This window comes from Chelonia mydas, chromosome 7, assembly GCF_015237465.2.
Source record: "Chelonia mydas isolate rCheMyd1 chromosome 7, rCheMyd1.pri.v2, whole genome shotgun sequence".
NCBI lineage: Eukaryota > Metazoa > Chordata > Testudines > Cheloniidae > Chelonia > Chelonia mydas.
Genome location: NC_057853.1, coordinates 30693028 through 30706359, shown reverse-complemented (window position 1 = coordinate 30706359; position 13332 = coordinate 30693028). Strand labels below are relative to the sequence as shown.

Here is a 13332-nt window from a genome sequence, read left to right as displayed (position 1 = left end):
AATATAAATGCTAATAATTGGAAGTTGGCAGTGGTAGGTTCTTATAACTGAAGGGTATATTGGGATTTCGAATGAGGTTTCCGTTAAAGCCCATTCCCTCCCGCACTGCTCCGGAACAAATGGAATTGTACCTAGAATATGGTGCTTCACATGTTTCAAAGCACCAGCCTATATGTAGCAGAGTCACGTTGGGAATAGAGACAATTGCAGCTGTCCCAGTAGATGATTTTTCAGGCCATTCTCCTGGAAGTAATTACATTAGAATTCCTAGAACCTATCGTACAACATGCAAGGCTATTCCTCACTTTTGATTATTTCTGCATAATACAGCTGGTCTGCAAGAGTGGTTGCAGTCCCAGAAAAGCTGGCTTGAGGTTTCTTCTAAATTCAGTTACTCTTCGCTCTCAGACTGTTTTCTCCTTTTATTGTAGCGAGTGATTTTTAACTGAGGCATAAACTCTATTTGTGCCCCTCTCCTGCCAGAAGTAATGTCTTTATCTCTTTTAATAACTCTCTTTGGACGTGTGCATGGAGCAAGGGATGCAAGGGAAGGTGGTGTAATAAGGAGATGGATACTTATTGCAGTAACCAGGTTGGCAGGGGAAGGGAACAGCAGCACAAGGGGGTTGGAAGCTTAATCCTGGGGGGTTGTTACTTAGTGGCAGGGTTCTCCTGCTGGCTGACTGACCTCAAGCAAGTCCCCATTGTACCCTGAGGTTTGGAGAGGTTAAATGCGTTCCTTGTGGTGGTGTCATGAGGCTCCTTGGCATTTACTGGCAGCCTCTGTTACAGAAGGACTAGTTATACCAGTGGACTTTGTGTGTGTGTCTTTCTCTTGCTCTCACACACACACTCACTTGTCATGGTAGGAACTGGATGAGACCAGTAGAGCCTTTTCTGCAGGCCACCCAACTAGCTTCACTTGTGATTCGTCACTAGCTGGATTTGAACTAGTAATGAGACAGGAAGCCTCACCTCTAATCTCCCTGAGGGGTATAACTTCACTGCCGAGTTAATATGGGTGATGGGCACTAGAGTCTGAGCACCCATGTTAACCTAGCCTGGGTGCGAGCAGCCACCCTGCAATGCCCAACCCAACTGATTCAGTCCTCAGTGGTGGTGCACTTCTCCATGTGTGACTAGGACTTCTGGGGGCATATGCCATGTTTCTTTGTGCTGTGATGAGCTTGAGCCACTCTGATTCTTCCTCAGTGAATTGTGGGAGAAGTCTGTCCTGGCCATGTGGGGGGAATTGTGGGAAAGACACTGTACAGTGATCAGCACTTAAGTGAGTTAGTCTGCATCCTCATTGCAACGTGGACAGTTTACCAGCCTGAGTGGAAGCCTCACTTGGGTTTTAGCCTGTAGACCAGGATGGGCCAGCCAGTCCCATTTGAAAGTACACTAAGCTTGGGTGCGAGGGATTTATGTGTAGACCGGGTGGTGGGAGTGGGAGGAATCCTTGGGTGAGAGCCCAAGGTAACACTTTAATGAAGAGGTATCCTGAGCTAATCTCTCTGCCGGAGTGACTGACTGCATATTGCATTACTGTGGTGCAATATTACAGAGACCTCTATGGCAGGTTAGCCTGGGCTGTTCCACTGACTGTTCAAGCATCAGATCCAGACTTCCTGGAAAAGAGCGAAGAAGATAATGTGCGAGCAACACCCCATTGAGAGTGCTGTGAATCTTGCCTTGGAGCAGTGGTGTCTAATTCAGCCTCCAGGGAAGCCATGTCGTGGCCTGGCCTCCTCCTCGTGCTGAGTCAGTGAGGGAACAGCTCTGAGAGCAACCAGTCAAGGAAGAGAGGTATTTCAGTTTGACAATCCTAAGCTTTGCACTCATTGCTGTCACTGTGTGTAATCTTCCCAGGGATGCTAGTCAGGACTAGTCACACTTGTCCTACTGTGAGGAACCTGAAGCAGGTGGCATAACCTGATCACTTTAATGCAGGAAGTGGTAACCTGACTCTCGGAAACGTCTTCCCTCCAACCCAAAACCGAACCCAGGAAGAGGAGTGTTGGCTTCGTGCCATGATTCTCTGATCCCAATCTTTGCCTTGTTTGTGCCTTTATTTATATTACGGTAGCACCCGTGAGCCCAGTTGTGAACCAGGACTCCACTGTGCTAGGCTTTATACAGATAAGAGAGAACTTGTACCCCAAACAGCTTACAATATGTTTAAACATTAGTTTGCTATGCTGAATTGTTATCCCCTACAACTGTCTCCTTGTCCTGGAATGGGAGTGAAACTTAAGGGGTAAGTTGCATTTCGCTAAATTTGTTTTCAATCTGGTGCAGGCCTCTGTGCGGACCTGCTTAATTTGATTTAAAAGTGGCTTCTTTTGGGTTAGCTTGAGGGTCAGGTTTTCAAAGTGCCCAAGTTCCAGTCTCAAAAGTGCAGTGGAGTTCTTTGGGGGGTCCTGGCTCTTGACAGGATGGAGGCTCTTAGGTCACTTCCAGGCTTTTGGAAATGTTTGTCCTAAATCTGTTCCCAGTCATCTGAAGCTAAACCTCCAAAAAGCCACCTTTTAAACCTAAATTGGAATATCCACAAGAAATTTTCACTGGTTTAATGCAATCTGTTTAAATTATCACCTTGGGTTACACTTTCTCGTATAGACCAGCACTGAGTTGACGTTTAGTTTGTCTGACTAGTGGAGGAATGTACAACATTCCAGATAGTGGTTCTGTCTGTCTAGCGGAGAGAGTGCTGGACTGTGACCTGAGTTCTATTCCCAGATCTACCACAGGCCTGACAGGGGTACTCTGGGCAATCACTTTGCCTCTCTGTGCCTCAGTTACCCCATCTGTAAAATGAGGATAACAATACTGACTTCTGTAAAGTGTTGTGAGATCCATGGATGAAATTTGGAGGTATGAACAAGAAACCCTGCAGTGGACAGTTATGAAATAAGCGGCTCCAAACAGAACTTTCCTCCTAAACCCCTGTCAGTCAGCAGTCGGTTTCTACTCTGAAGCATGAGGATTTATATCACTCTACAAATTTTTCTTACTTTGTCTCTCATGACTATAGTTTTTCATTATCCATTAAATATCTAATCCTTTTTTGAGGTTTAGGAACTAATCTAAGGCATTTGTGCACATAAAAGGGGCACTAACTTGAAATCCAGGCAGTTTAAGACGGTTCCAGTTGCAATACCGCCCTTGAATCTTCTTCCCAATGTTTATGATTTTTTTTTTGCAGTTACTTTTTCCTACTCAAACCCTCACCCCCAATTCTCTCACTACCTTTTGAAAGACCCACCCCAAAGGAAATGGCTACCTCCAGCTAATGGTGAAGCAGACCATATGCCAAGGGCTGTGAAATTCACAAAGTAAACAAAAGTAGTCAGTCAGTCATCTCAGTTCCAGCTAAAAGAAGGGTAAACATTTCCAAGCAGTAGCATCATTAAGTTGATAGTGTCCCTTAAAGCATGATGTATGTGTGACTGCTACCTCAGAATAAGCTGATCATGGGCAGCTGTATTTTTAAAGCCTCTCACCAAATGCTGCCTTCCAGTGATCTAGGTGTCTTCCTTGTCTTGTACATCTAGCATGGGCAGTGTATTCCTATTTTGGGTTGAGCTTCAAGGTGAAAACAGGGTAAGGCAGGTTGCTGGAGAGTCTGCATGCATCACCTCGGATGGCAGCTGGAACAGAATGGTTTACAAACCTCTGTGCTCATTATTGCCGGTGTCTGGTGCTCAATCCAAATAAGAATGAGTTAACTTTGTCAGGATGTGGGTCACATCGTAATAGATGCTTCCCCTCCTGCTCAGGAGTGCATGGTCCCCTTCGCCAGTGGGAGGGGTTCAAAGAACATCCCTGTGGTAGTTACAGCGGTTCCTGATTTGGAAAAGCAACGTTAGGAATGTGTTTTTAGCTTTCTTGAATGTGGAAATATATCCTGTATGACCCGCCACCTATCCAGCTTTCCATCAGGCCACCAGTGGTCAATGAACCAAAGTTAACTAATGAGACGAAGTTTATGGCTACACTACGAGGCTTTTAGTGACACGGCTGTGCCACTACAGACATGCTGCTAAAAGTCACGCAGTGCAGCTGCTGTTTTTCGGTAGGAGAGCGCTCCTGCCAACAAAGCGCTGTTCAAACCGGCACTTTTTGTTGGTAAAACTTTTGTTGTTCGGGGGTGTGTGTGTGTGTGTTTTAACACCCCTGAACGACAAAAGTTTTGCCGAGGAAGTGCCAGTGTAGACTCCCCCCCCAGGTATTCTGTGGTAGCCCTTCACTAAAAGGATGTTAGCCCAGGTGTCTTGGAGGTAAACAAAGCCTCAGATAAACTTAACAGATCCACAGAGTTTAAGGCCAATAGGGACCATTAAATCATCCATTCTGACCTCCTGTTTTTCACAGGCTGAAGAGTTCCCCCCCCAATCCCTGTATTGAGCCCAGCAGCTTGAGTTAAGCTGAAGCATCTTTCAAAAAGACATCCAGACTTGATTTGAGATGGAGAATCCACCACTTCCCTTGGGAGTCTTTTCAATGGTCAATCACCTGCAGTGTTAAAAGGTGCTTTATTTCTAATCTGAATGGATCTGGCTTCAGCTTCCAGCCCGTTGGTTCTTGTTATGCCTTTTTCTGCCCTTTTGTACTTAGTATTTTTCTCCCTGCGGAGGTACTTGTACACTGTGATCAAGTCACTTCTCAATCTTTTGGATAAAGAGTTCAGTCTTAGCTTAGGCATCTCACTGCAAGGCATTTTCTCCCACCTTCACATCATTTTTTGATTCTTTTTCTGCACCCTCTCCAATTTTTCAACACCCATTCTAAAATTTGGACACTAGAACTGGATACAGTCTCGCCAATGACGTATACAGAGATGAAATTGCCTCTCTGCTCCTACTTGCTGCTCCCCACTTCATATATCCAAGACTCACACTAGCTCTTTTCCACAGCATCACACTGCGAGCTGTCATTGAGTGAGTGTTCTGAGAGAAGACGCTGTTGAGTAGATTTTAATGTCAGAGATTCAGACCTTGAATGAATCAGAGCCCTTGGCCTGTTTATGTCAGTCCGCAGTAAAGCGACATCTGGAGAAATGTGGCGTCTGGTGCCTTGTTCTGTGGTGACACTTGGGTTCTGTCCCTGCTTTAAACACCCACTCCTGGGAGCAAAAATCCATAGTTGTGAAGAATTCTGGAAGCGGAGGAGATCATAAGTGTAGATTGCAATGGCTGTTGGGACTTCCCCTGGAAGTCTCAAGTCTAGGCACTAACGTATCTCCTGGGGAAGAGGCTGAAGCCCCATTGCTTGGGACATTTAAAGCTAGGCTGTGTAGAGCCTTCGAGCTGCACTGAAGGAGCAGTTGTGGACTAGATGGGGCCTGAGAGTCTCATCCAAGGGCAGTGGGTGCTAGCCAGCTGGTTCGCACTTGGCTCTTCAGTAGATCCTGCAAAACAGCTGATATGACTAAACTCAGTGTTTTCCAACCTGTCTGTGGTCCAGCCTGCACTTTGACCTGGCAGAGAGAAAATTCTCTTACCTCCTGTTTGGCAGTAATAGCTTCAAATAGAAGAATAAACAAAGTAATGCTGTAGGACCCCAGTCAGGATAAGACCATTCAAAGGCCACCCTTCTCACATTGGATTTTCTAGTACTTGGTTCTTTTACCCTTTCCAATGCTCTCTTGGCTGTCAGTGCGAGAGCCTCCTCTGCAGTTCTGGTCACCTGGAATGACCTTTCCCAATTTCTTTGTTTCCTCAGCTCTCTCCTGTCCCCTCTCAAACTCAACTGGAATTGTTTGTTCTCTGTTGTCTGAGCCTTGTTTGCTCTCCCTCGGCTATTGATGAAGTTACATTAGAATGTTTGCTGTAGGTAGAAAGAAAAGGAGTACTTGTGGCACCTTAGAGACTAACCAATTTATTTGAGCATAAGCTTTCGCGAGCTACAGCTCACTTCATCGGATGCATATTGTGGAAAATACAGAAGATTACGTCTTCTGTATTTTCCACAGTATGCATCCGATGAAGTGAGCTGTAGCTCGCGAAAGCTTATGCTCAAATTGGTTAGTCTCTAAGGTGCCACAAGTACTCCTTTTCTTTTTGCAAATACAGACTAACACGGCTATTACTCTGAAACCTGCTGTAGGTAGGTTGTGTGCAGACTTCCAGTGCGTTCCTAGAGGGATGAATAGCCAGGATGGTGGAAATTGGAGTGTTGGCAAAGCGTACGTTTTGGATGTCACTTCCAAGGATTGCAGCAGGAAGGATCGCCCAGTGTTTAGGGCACTGGCCTGGAATTTGGGAAATCCTGGTTCAAGTCCCTGCTCTGCCACAGATTCATTGTGTGACCTTGGGCAAGTCACTCAAGCTCCTAAATAACTTGTGTACTTTTGAAATTTTCACTAAGTGCCATTATCAAAAGTGACTCAAGCACTTAGGAGCTTCAGTCAGCGGGAGACTTCTAGTGTTTGAGTCACTTCTGAAAATGGGAGTTGGGCTCCTGCATCCCTCTTTGGTGGTTTAGAAAATTTTGTCCTTAATGTCTGTGCCTCAGTTGTCCATCTGTAAAACGGGCATCATAGGGCTTCCAAGCAGGGGTGATGGGAGGATGAATACATTGACGCTTGAGGTGCTCAGAGCCTATGGGAATGGGGAGGTCAGAGGGAAGGAGTAGTGCAGGTAAGTTGGCTTGGAAGGATGAGGTTTTTACCTGTAAATATTAATTTTGCCATGTGTACACAAACCAATGCAAAAATATTTCCATCCATGATAATAGAAAGTTACAGGTAGACAGAGTAAGAAAGATGCTGCTTGAGAACTTACTAGAGTTTGCGTTAAGGATATTTACTTCGTATATTTTGACATGTGATGTTGACAGTTTGTTTTAATGGCAATAAAGGTTTGTTTTTTAATCTCAACTTCAATTGTCATTAAATAATTGTGCCCCCACATAATTTCCTGCAATTGTGAAAATGTAAATGGATAAAAATTTAAAAAATGTTTAAAACATCCATGTTATCTGTTAAAACTATTTTAAAAAATTGAATTCTTCCAAACCTGCATACAATACCTTTTGTGAATATTCATTTGTGTGGAAACTGGGATTGTAACAGATACACTGTGTACTTTGCTTCCAAGAACTGAAGTCTAGGACATCTGAAGTCCTGATATTTGATAGGGTGTTCCAAAGTAGTAGTAGTACCTAATTTTTACATAGTGCTTTTCATTCGTAGATCTCAAAGCACTTTACAAAGGGGATAGGTATAATTATCCCCATTTTACAGGGGGGCAAACGGAGTTACAGTGAGGGGATGTGCCCAAGGTCACCCAGCAGGCCAGAGACACCAGGCCTGGGTTCAATTCCCAGAGACAGGGATTGAACCCAGGTCTCCAAGTCCCAGCCCAGTGCCCTACCCACTAAGCTATACTGCCTCCTAGCACCAGCCTGTTGTGAGGCTGGACTGAATTCAGTTGTACACTGTTGTTTGCATCTCACGTCTTTTCTTGACAACCCCAAAAGCAGTGGTCAAACAATTAGTAAGCTGTGCCAAGAAATCTTCCTCAATGAAGGTCCCTTGTCTGCAAACCAGAATGACCCAGGCCTGCTTGCTTTGTGGTTCACCTTCTTCATGGCATGCAGGATTTACTTGAAATCAGATTGATGTCTCTCCTTGGGAGGTTGTGCTTGACATCCTAGCCATGGCTGGGGTAGGGTTGCGAGCAGCTGTTCTCTGTCTGACCAGATGCCTTGGCTGCTCCTTTGGCTTAAGAGTGCAGGGACAGTCAGGCTGGCCTGTTTGGATCTTAAATCCCACCCTAATCGGAGCTGCCACCTGTTTGACTCAAAGCGTGTGCAAGAGGACTGAGTTTTTCTGCTCCAAGTACCAGGTGGAAGAGTTTGGAGGAGGGGCAGAAGAAGATAAAAGGTGGTGGTTGAGCAAATGATGCTAAGAGACTTTCAGTGGCTGCAAATCCCTGGTTACTATCATTAAAGCCCAAGGAGCAACATATTAGTTTTATTGGGCACATTTGCAAGTCTAATGGAGCACTGATTGAGCGTATTAATTGGAGGTGGCCACGCTGCTGTTCCTCAGGGGGACAGCGCTTACTAAACATTCTGAAGTACACATGGGGGGTGGAACACATGGCCTTACCTTGGGGAAGATTGCTCTTCGTTAATCTCTCTGGGAAGCTATGGGAAAGTCTAATGGGCTGGAGGAGAGGGTATGCCAGGGGGGCATGGAGGGGGCGAATAGCCAGTTGTAGTCTGTGTGGTAGTTTTGCTACATTTGTTACCAGGCTGTGCTGCTGAGTAGTTTAACACCCTATGCTAGCGGTTCTCAAACTGGGTCAAGACTCGAAAGTGGGTCACAACATGGGGTCGCCAGGGCTGGCTTAGATTTGCTGGGGCCGAAGCCCGAGTCCCACCGCCCGAGTCCCGCCACCTGAGGCCGAAGCCTGATGGCTTCAGCCCTGAGTGTTGGGACTCAGGCTACAGGCGCCCCATTCCCATTCCTCTCCCCCCTCCCCCTGTGGTAGAAGCCCTTGGGCTTCAGCTTTGCCCCCCACCCTGCCTAGGTCAGTGGGCTCGGGTGTGCTCAGGCTTCAGTCCGCCCATCTGGGGTTGTGTAGTAATTTTTATTGTCAGAAGGGGGTCGCGGTGCAGTGAAGGTTGAGAATCCCTGCCCTGTGCTATTCCACAGTAGTCCTGGGAATGGCTCGTGCCACCCAAAGATTGTAGAATTAAATAGGTCTGTACATATTGCAGTGGAAACCTCTTTATAGTGAAGGTCCAGGCTTCAGGAAAAGGCAGCAGGGCTGGGAGGATTCTGTGCGTGAGTTGGGCTGCGAGTTTGTCACGGAAGTCACGGATTCTGTGACCTCTGATTTTTTCCAGCGGCTGGTGCGCCTGTCTCTGGGGCAGCTCAGGCAGCCCCTGCGCCAGGTACACCGGCCGCTGCTGTGGTAGTCTCAGGCCACCGTGCCCACCCCCACCCCCCAGCAGCAGAGTTGGGTGTGGGAGGGGGCAGAGGATTGGGGCTTGGGACAGGGTGAGGCGGGCTCTGGGCGGCGCTTTCTTGGGGGTCTCCCTGGAAGCGGGGACATCCCCCTCGCTCAACTGTTAGGCAGAGCCGTGGCCAGGCAGCTCTGTGCGCTGCCTCCACCTTCAGGCCCCGCCAGTGGGAGCTGCCCCCAAGTAAGTGCCACCCCCACTCCAGCACCAGCAGAGGTCCCAGGCTGCGCACCGCCACCTGTCTTTCGAGCACCCAGGCTGCCCTCCCCCAGCACCCGTGGGGCCCCCAGGCAGCCCCCCCCACCCCCCCAGTTTAGTCACCAGTATTTTTAGTAAAAGTCGTGGACAGATCACGGGCCATGAATTTTTGTTTACTGCCCGTGACCTGTCCGTGACTTTTACTAAAAATACCCGTGACTAAAACGTAGCCTTATGTATGAGCCCTACCCACCTCCACAGGTTCAAATATCAACCCTCTCTCCTTCCGGGACAAGAGTTCCAGCATGAGGCTTCTGGACAGAGCTGCTGGCTGGTCTTTATGGACACCAGATCCTCTGGGCTGCCACATTAGTGGGACTCATTGCAGTGCTCCCTCCTCAGCTACACAACATGGACCAGTTGTCTGCCAGCCACCAGAAGTGGCTTTTCTTGGCTGGAAGGGGCTATAGAACAGGGTTTGTTAGGTCTTTGCAAGGAGTCTTAGTTTTGTAAGGGGGGTGGGTGGGCCCACCATCTGTCCTTGGTGCAAGGTGTCCAAAATAAAACAGCACAATAGAGGCTGTTCCATGTTTGCCTCAGAAGTGCCCTTGGCTTGGAGTCCTCTGTCTATCTAGCCTCTACCCAGTTGGCAGAGCTTCCGTTAGGGCTTAAACAACAGCCTTTTGTTATCTCCAGCTGCTGCTAATTTAGTGGTGGCCTTGGAGGAGCAGGAGATGACTGTGGTAGGGGATGGGGAAGAGGAAGCTTTCCCCCACCCCCACTTGCAGTTCCCACCCTCCATATTCTCGACATGGAAGCAAATTTGTCTTGCTTTCTCACATGGGTCAAGCGAGTGGAAGGTACCCTTGGAAGGCATTGGGCTGGAGGCTTCTGGTGAGCTTTGTGCTTTTATTTCCCCTCCACCCCTTACTTCCTGACACCACCTGTAGCACAAAATGTCTGTCGGAGATGAATTACCTACTTTACTTCAAGGGACCTAGGAAGCTGATTGCATGTGGAAATTTCAGGCTTAACATTCAGAGGGTGTGTGAATGGAATGCAGAGGTAGAGGGAAGGGGCAGTGCCTGCATTTCCCAAACCACACATTAGGAAGGGCCTTGTCTGGGAAGAAATGGATTCCAGCTGACTCCTACATCAAGGGGTAAGGGTAAGGGGAGGAGGTCTTTACAGACAACCCTTCCCACCCCCCCAACCCTGCTGCTACTAGCATGATGCATCAATTGCAGATGACTGAAGGGCTGTATGTATCCCCAGCTGAGGTGCGGTGCAGACAGTTGTGATGCAAGGGAGCAGCTTCCTTCAGCTGCAAGCAGTTGTGTCAGCGTTGACCTGCCAGGAATGCACTGGGTTCGATGTCTGCCTCACTGTTGTGCACATGTGCGCACCTCACAATGGGAGGTAGTGCCTCAGTGACAGCTAGTGCTGCTGCTGTATGAAGCAGTCCTTGATCTAATAGAAGGGTGGGTGGGGTCGGAGGGAGGGAGGGACTGCCCCATCTTCAAACCTCAAACTCTAAAGCTTTAGCCTTGTATGGAGAAATAAGAACAAAAAGATGAAGAGACTTGCCTAAAGTCTCACAAGCAGTTGAGAAAAGAACCTAGGAGTCCTGGTGCTTCCAGTGCCTTACTAGAACTGCTAGGTCTCCCTGAGCTGGGGTTAGAGCCCAGGAGCCCTGAATCCCAGCCTCCCTTCTTCTAACCCACTAGATCCCACTCTCCTTCCAGAGCAGGGGTTAGAGCCCAGGAGCCCTGAATCCCAGCTGCACTATTAGATTATATTCTCCAGTATTTCTTCAGTCACCCTCCCATTCCCCAGAAGGCTCTTTTGTCTAGGCTTCTCTCCACACCAGGACATGAGGTTCTGCATATTGCATGCAGGCTTCCTATTATCCTAAGTGCTGTGTATGGATCTAGGACAGTATAGAGCCCATACTCTCCTGCTATTCAACAACTCCCTGTTGAAATCACCTATTGCTGAAGCAGAAGGCGACTGAAGGAACATAATATACTTGAAGATGCAAGTAATTCCGACAGTGCCTCTGGCTCCATGGCTCCTGCCATCAGTGTCACCCTCTCGCATTAGTGCTGTGTATAGATGCCGCATCTGCTATCTGTCATGTTCAAAGGTTAACCCCTTGGCAGCTTGAATCAGCTCTTCTATCAAAGCCTCTCATGCGTAAATGCAAGGAACTGAGAGGGCGCTGCTGGAGAAGTTAAGTTGGCAGCAGGTATGAGAGGCAGGTTTCAAGAGGGCTTGTGAGTCACGTATGTGCAGTGGTGAGACTGTGCCACGGGGATTCTGTGCCTGTTTGGGGGTGGAAAGGAACTTTTGTTTCTTGTTGTCTCTGAAATTCTTTGACTTTTCTCAGTGTTTAATTGCAAAAAGAGTGGACATTAAAACATTCTGTGCGTCTTTCCCTGTGCTGGGAATGATACTTGGTGTCTTTCCCTCATGGCTGCTATCCAGGGAAAGGAATGCGATTTACTCCACACACTGTAGTGTTGGTACAATCTTAACTCTGATGTGCGTATTCAGTGCTGTTTGTTGTAGTTCTGATTCCCCCACCAAAGTCCGACTGTAACTGTTAGAAGCTCTTCAGAGCAAGGAGCATCTTTTTGTTGTGTCTGTACAGCGCCTGGCACGTTGGGGTCCCATCCATGACTGGGGCTCCTTGGGGCTCCCACCATCCTGCTACTGTTCGTCAGAAGCCTGTGTTTTTGCTAAGAAGTTTTCTGAGGACACGCTTATATTCGTATGTGTCTGAGGTGTGGACAGGTGAAGATTCTAGGCTGTCTCCTCCATTTGGTCTCTAGAAACCTGATTACAGTTTAACTATTGAAGTTGGAGTGACTCCTAATTGCACCAGTGTGAATGAGCAGAGGCTGGTCCTGTAGCTTTATCCTGTTGTCTGTTAAATCACTTAACCGTGGAGTGCTGGAAGGTTAAAGTTAAGATTGTGTGGGACAGGGTGGGAGTTTATTCTCCCCAATTCTTTAAGGGCTTTAATGAGGAGAATATTGTTTAACTGACATTGTTAGAGGCTGTTGATGGTGATGGTTTGTATTGTAGTAACCCCAGTCATGGACCAGAATCCCTTTGTGGTAGGCACTGTACAAAGAAAACAAACTTTTTGGCTTGAGGGCCACGTCGGGTTTCCAAAATTGTATGGAGGGCTGGTTAGGGGAGGCTGTGTTTCCCCAAACAGCCAGGCGTGGCCCGCCCCCCCCGCCCCCGGCTTCTCGCCCACGACGGCTCCCCCGGGACTCCTACCCCATCCCCCACTCCCTGACCCCCCTCTTGCCACCCAATGCAACCCCCCCTCTCATTCCTAACTTGCCCCCTGGGATCCCTGCCCCATCCAACCCCCCTGTTCCCTGCATTCTGACTACCCCGACCCCTATCCACATCCCTGACCACCACCCCCCCAAACTCTCCTGCCCTCTATCCAACCCCCCCTGCTCCCTGCCCCCTTACCGCGCTGCCTGGAGCACTGGTGGCTGGCAGCACTACAGCCACGCCGCCCAGAGCACCAGGTCAGGCCACGGCTCGACAACTGCTCTGCCCAGCCACCCAGAGCGTTGCGGCGCGGTGCGCTGAGGCTGCAGGGGAGGGGGAACAGCAGGGGAGGGGCCTGGGGCTAGCCTCCTGGGCCAGGAGCTCAGGGGCTGGGCAGGAGGGTCCCTCGGGCTGTAGTTTGCCCACGTCTGCCCTAGGCTAAGGCTTGTGATAATAGATCCAGGACTCCCGGAGTCCTGGCTCCCAGCTCTCTTGCTCTAACCCACTAGGCCCTGCTCCCAGAGCTGGGGAAAGAACCCAGGAGTTCTGGCTCCCAGCCCCTTGCTCTAACTGTTCTCCCACAGCCCTTACTTACTGCATGCTTCACCAAAAAGTAAACCCACCAAGCTAAGGAATTACTGAATTTGAGCCGCCTTCCTTGTAACATCAGGTTGTTGATGGGATGGGGCTGCTGTGCCAAGGGCTTGGGGCTTGGTTGTGAGCTGAGAGCCGTAACTGAGTAATGCTGTAACATAGCTCTTGACTTCCTTGTAGCCAGTGGGGAGCTCTCCTCCCCACTCCCCTCAGATTCTGTGACAGCCCGGGTGCATTGTGTTGACTTAGCCATCTTGCCTCTGT

General features: G+C 48.6%; 1 protein-coding gene across 24 annotated transcripts in view; it reads left to right on the top strand.

Annotated features, from left to right (window-relative positions):
- Nucleotides 1–13332, top strand: part of MARK2 (microtubule affinity regulating kinase 2) — a 105670-nt gene that overhangs the window by 48331 nt on the left and 44007 nt on the right. The gene's annotated exons all lie outside the window — the stretch shown is intronic.